Raw genomic sequence first — 5,777 nt, forward strand, 5'->3', positions numbered from 1 at the left:
CTTATAATTAATACAAATTAATACTGTCGTAATGTTAATTTAATATTAATGATTTCAAAATAAATGCAGACTCGTCAGGACGTGGTTTGAATATTAATGAATTGGTAGGAGGCCATCAGCCGTTGGGGATTGAAGGTTAAATAAGACGATTTGGTGAAAATTGAATTACTCTAGCAAAAATGGTGATGTAAAAATGAAATTGAATGGTTGAAAAATAATACCATAGAAAAATGTAACGGAACTTGGGTTTGTTTGATAAGATAAAGACGTAAAACTACAAATTAGTTGTCTAAATGGAAACATTATTCTAAAATCATGTAATTCGTAATAATTTTATATCGACTGACACTGCTTAACAAATTCAAATATCTATGGTAGTAGTTTTGTTTTTGTTATTAATTCTTCTTCTTCTTCTTCTTCTTCTTCTTCTTCTTCTTCTTCTTCTTCTTCTTCTTCTTCTTCTTCTTCTTCTTCTTCTTCTTCATCTATTTCCCTTCCTCCTCCTCCTCCTCCTCCTCCTCCTCCTCCTCCTCCTCCTCCTCTCCTCCTCCTCCTCCTCCTCCTCCTCCTCCTCCTCCTTTTCTTCTTCTTCTTCTTCTTCTTCTTCTTCTTCTTCTTCTTCTTCTTCTTCTTCTTCTTCTTCTTCTATTTCCCTTCCTCCTTCTCCCCTTTCTCCTCCTCCTCCTCCTCCTCCTCCTTCTCCTACTTCTCTTCTTCCTCAATCTCCTCCTCCTCCTCCTCCTCCTCCTCCTCCTCCTCCTCCTCCTCCTCCTCCCTCTCCTACTTCTCTTCTTCCTCAATATCCTCCTCCTCCTCCTCCTCCTCCTCCTCCTCCTCCTCCTCCTCCTCCTCCTCCTCCTCCTTCTTCTTCTTCTTTTTCTTCTTCTTCTTCTTCTTCTTCTTCTTCTTCTTCTTCTTCTTCTTCTTCTTCTTCTTCTTCTTCTTCTTCTTCTTCTTCTTCTTCTTCTTCTTCTTCTTCTTCTTCTTATTATTATTATTATATTATTATTATTATTATTATATTATTATTATTATTATTATCATTATTATTATTATTATTGCTATCATTATTATTATTATTATTATTATTATTATTATTATTATTATTATTATTATTATTATTATTATTATTTTCCCCCTCATCCCCCTTCTCTTCCTCCTCTTCTTCTTCCTCCTCCTCCTTCTCCCCTTCCTCAAACTCCTCCTCCTCCTCCTATTCTTTTTCTTCTTCTTCTTCGTTATGTAAAAACTTTAATTTTGAGGACTGAACATCATTTGATTATTAATAAATAAGCAATAAATAAGAAATTGTTGACGGATTGTTGAACATGTCATTCAATAAACTTTGGTGCTTGAGGGTTTTATTGATAAAACAAGGTGATATTGAATGATGAAAATAAACAGGGCGGTCAAATATCACTAGGTGGTAACCGATTCCATAGTCGAATAGAGAACGGGCTGAAGGACTTTGAGTGTACGTTTGATCTTGCTGTGTCAATCGTATATCCTCTCTGGGAAGTTAACATCAATTCGTTTGTGGCAGATCTTGTGGAGAGTAGATATATATAAATTGGCTCTTTTTAATTTTTGTGGGTTTTTTTGGTCTGATCTGAAGGTTGTCAAAGCTTTGGCTTTTTACCACAAATGAGGCACTTGTTTGTTGTTACAAATAACTGAAAATACGTCTGTCAACTCTCTTCTGTGTCAATTCCAATGCGTTATCTTTTTGGAGATGTGGCCTACTCCAGTACTATCGTACTCCAATGGTGATTGAACAATTTGCAGGAATGAGCGCGAATGTTATATGGATACCTATCGTCTTAGATATCAAATACGTAAATAAACACATTAATTGTTCTGTTGGCTTTTGATATCATATTATTTGCGATATCCTGTTTGTTCTACTTTATATTGTTATTTCCACACCGAGGTATTTTACTTAGTGTGGTCTAGTGGTATGACACTCGCTTGCGGATCGAAAGGTCATGGGTCCGAGCCTTGCTCGGCGCATAGTTGAGTCCTCGGAAAAGGCTCTTTACTCATCACATTCTCTCACCGAAATCAGGTGTAAAATGAGTACCTGGCCGCTAACAGCGTTGTCTCTGTCCGAAAAAAATGTAATATCGCCTAACAACAGGCGGCATGTCCCGTCCTACATGTTAAATGTTGTTGTTGGCCAAGGACCCCTTGTAAAGCACTTTGAGCACGTTTAGTGATATTGCACTATATAAAAGCCCTTTTATAGTGTTGTAGATAATTAAAGACGTGGCTATATTGGTTGATTTGGTGCCTGGCACGGCATCCATCTTTTAAAAATGGATTACATAATTTTTAAAAATAATAAAACTGATAAATGGTATATTCCGCCTCTTATTAATTTGACTAAGTCTTTTCTTTATATCTTTTTCTTTTGTATTTACAAAAATAGAATGTTTTAAGTCATTTTCTTCTGATTCTGGCAACGCCTTATATTGTAAGCATGCCACGCCACTGATTAAAGCCCAAAATGTATCAATTGACACTTTTTTTTTCTATCTATTTTGTCCAATGAAAAAGACTCCGACAGTGCAAAATTCTACATCTAGAATAGAATGAAGGGAAAAGGGAGTTCATATAGCATTACTCTCCTTTTGTCAACATTGCATTGGTATCCAAATTGAGGCACCGGTCAAGAATTGAAAATATATATATTACAGCGAAATGAACCAATACTACCACTCCCTTTTGGTACACAGATCCAATCAAATTTATTCATTGTCCATTTATTTTTCATTGTAACGTAACCTACTGTTATGCAAGTTTGTGACTATATTAGTTGATTTGGTGCCTGGCACCACATCCATCTTTTAAAAATAGATTACAGCATTTACAATATACAATAAAACTGAGAAATTGTAAATACCGCCTCTTACTTATTTGAGTAAGTCTTTCCTGTATATTATTTTCTCTCTTTTGTGTTTACAAATATAGCCTGTTTTAAGTAATTTTCTTCTAATTCTGGCACCACCTTATACTGTAAGCATGCCACGCCACTGCGGCTAGTTCTATTACACTAAACGTCGGACCTCGTGAACGAGGATATGAATCTCGTTGACGGCGGTGCAAAGTTGAGGACTTTGAAAAGGCTACTTAGTCAAACGTTCTCACCACGCTATTTTGTAAATGTTGCAGCTCGAAGCTCGAATAAATAAATAATGTAAAGTGGAATGTAAACTTCAATTTAATATACGAAAACAGATTTAAAATGGACGTTTCAGGTTTCCCCTTTATCAATGAATCAGGATGAATGAAACACTACAGACGAATGAGATAATGTGGTAGTTGCGTTGTTAAGAGGAATAAACAAAAACGTCCATTTTATCTGTTTTTGTATATAAAATTGAAGCTTACATTCAATTTCACATTTTATTTATTACAATATTTTGTAAAATGAGTACCTGGTCAGTTACAGATTTACCAGCCAACTTCAACCATTTAAAAAGATAAATCATATTTTCTCTCTAAATAGATTGATATTGACATTCTCACTCCTCCCCCCCCCCCCCCCCCCCCCCCCAAAAAAAAAAAAAAAAAGATTATAAGAACATATTTCCAACTTGGAAACTACACAAAATTCAAGCCTGACATTTGCTGAGTTTTTATTTAATCGAGTTAGAAGAGGATACAAAAAACCCCTGTAATTTTCTGTGGTGATCATCTGGAAAATATGGTTTACATAATATAGGGGGGAAACGATATTAAGTAGTAACCTTCAACTTTCCACAGTTACTATCCCCTCTCCTCCCCCTATTTTGATACAATAAAATAAATATAATAAAATAAATAAAATTTCCTTTATTCACCCCACAGGGACATTTGTCTCTAGGGTCTATTCCAAGGGAAGACTGGAATAACCCAGGCGTCCGCCGCAGTGCAGCGCCGCAAATTGGGCTAGGCGAGGTGACTTGCTGAAGGCCACACAGCGCAGCGGTGGGTGATCGAACTCGGTACCTTTCGGGTACGAAGCGAACACCGTACCGCTGAGCCACACTGTCCCACAAATTGCTTTTAAAAAGTGTTTATCCAGCCTATTTTTTTAGTCAACATTCCCGTATTTTGGCCCTAAAAGCGCATTAATAATGTGTTTCCTCAAAATAAAGTAGCGCTTATTTGGTCATGGAGATTGGCAAGTCATAAATAGCAACGTTATCTATCGAAAAGAAGCAGCAAATAAGCGTTGCATGAGCCAGGTCTCGTCTTCAACTTCGTCGCTAATATAGGGAATGAGATTAGCGGAAGAGTAGCGTCCCTTGATTGGACGTCACCTTACAGAGAGAACGTCAAAGTGGTTTTGCGCATGCGTCTCTCTCGTCCTCGCTTTTGGTGAAGTGTATCATGCCGCACAACCAACATGACGTTCTCTCTCTAATAACTTTTCCGCTCGTGACATCCAATCAAGGGACGCTAATCTTCCGCTAATCTCATTCCCTATTAGATTGCTATGGACGTATATTACTGGGACCCTTTGTAAAGATTTTTAAAGCACCTTTTTGTGATATTATTATGGGAATGTGCCCTCAATCAAAAACACTTTAATCTTGAGGCCTACTCTGTGCATAGTTTATTTTTTCTTATAGAATCTCAAGTCTTTCCTTCGATGTTGATTGGATTTATACGTGGGAAGAATGTTTCCTTGTGCAATGAAAATGAATTCGTTCCTGTTTTGTTGGAACACTATTTTGGGACATACCTCACTGCTTCATATAAGACGCTTAACATGCTATTATGAATGTCGTGTTGATAAAATGATGAAAATTGAGTTTATAGTGACAATTGGTAAAATTCGTGCGTTTTAATTAAAGGAAAGAGTATAGTTATCTCATAGAGTAAAAACCATGATTTCATATTTCAAATCAGATCATTTGAAGTTGAATTGATGATGAAGCTGATGATAATGGTAATAATAATAATAATGATAATGATAATGATAATAATAATAATAATAATAATAATAATAATAATAATAATAATAATAATAATAATAATAATAACATCACCATTATTATATTATTATTATTATTATTATTATTATTATTATTATTATTATTATTATTATTATTATTATTATTATTATTTATATTATTATATTATGATTACTATTATTATTATTATTATTATTATTATTATTATTATTATTATTATTATTATTATTATTATTATTATTGTTATTATTATTATTATTATTATTATTATTATTATTATTATTATTATTATCATTATTATACACTTAAATAAATACTCTTGAAAAAAAGTTTCTGTCTTGTCACTGAGATTAAACGAAACAAAACCGAATTTACAACAATATCGAGGAACAAAGAGGAATGGAAAAGAACAAAGAAAGTCGGCTCACTAATTGGAGACACCGAGGATGTACAAAGAAGAACACAGCTATCAAACGCCGCACTCAGTAAACTCACCAATGATTAGAGGTGACAAAATAAAGAGAAAAACCAAACTGAAACTGTACCGTGCTCTTGTAATACCGGTACTTCTGTATAATTGCGGCACTTGGGCGTTGACAAAATCCGAAGAAGCACATCTGGATGCCTTCCATCGCACACAACTAAGAAGGTTACTGGACATCAAATACCCAAAAAAAGATCTCAAATGAATCACTCTATAAGATCACAAAAGAAAGACCAATCTCCCTTGACATTTTACAACAACGATGGCAACTTTTCGGTCACATACTACGCAGGGACAAAAACATACCAGCTAACCACGCCATGTCGGGATAC

At 34.9% G+C, this 5,777-nt stretch overlaps 1 protein-coding gene across 1 annotated transcript in view; it reads right to left on the reverse strand.

The window, feature by feature from the left end:
* Window positions 1–5,777, reverse strand: part of LOC144959014 (uncharacterized) — a 30,028-nt gene that overhangs the window by 14,372 nt on the left and 9,879 nt on the right. The window lies entirely within an intron of this gene.

The sequence above is a fragment of the Berghia stephanieae genome, chromosome 13, assembly GCF_034508935.2.
Source record: "Berghia stephanieae isolate SIO BIC M18660-M18661 chromosome 13, UCSD_Bste_1.3, whole genome shotgun sequence".
Taxonomy (NCBI): Eukaryota; Metazoa; Mollusca; class Gastropoda; order Nudibranchia; family Aeolidiidae; genus Berghia; species Berghia stephanieae.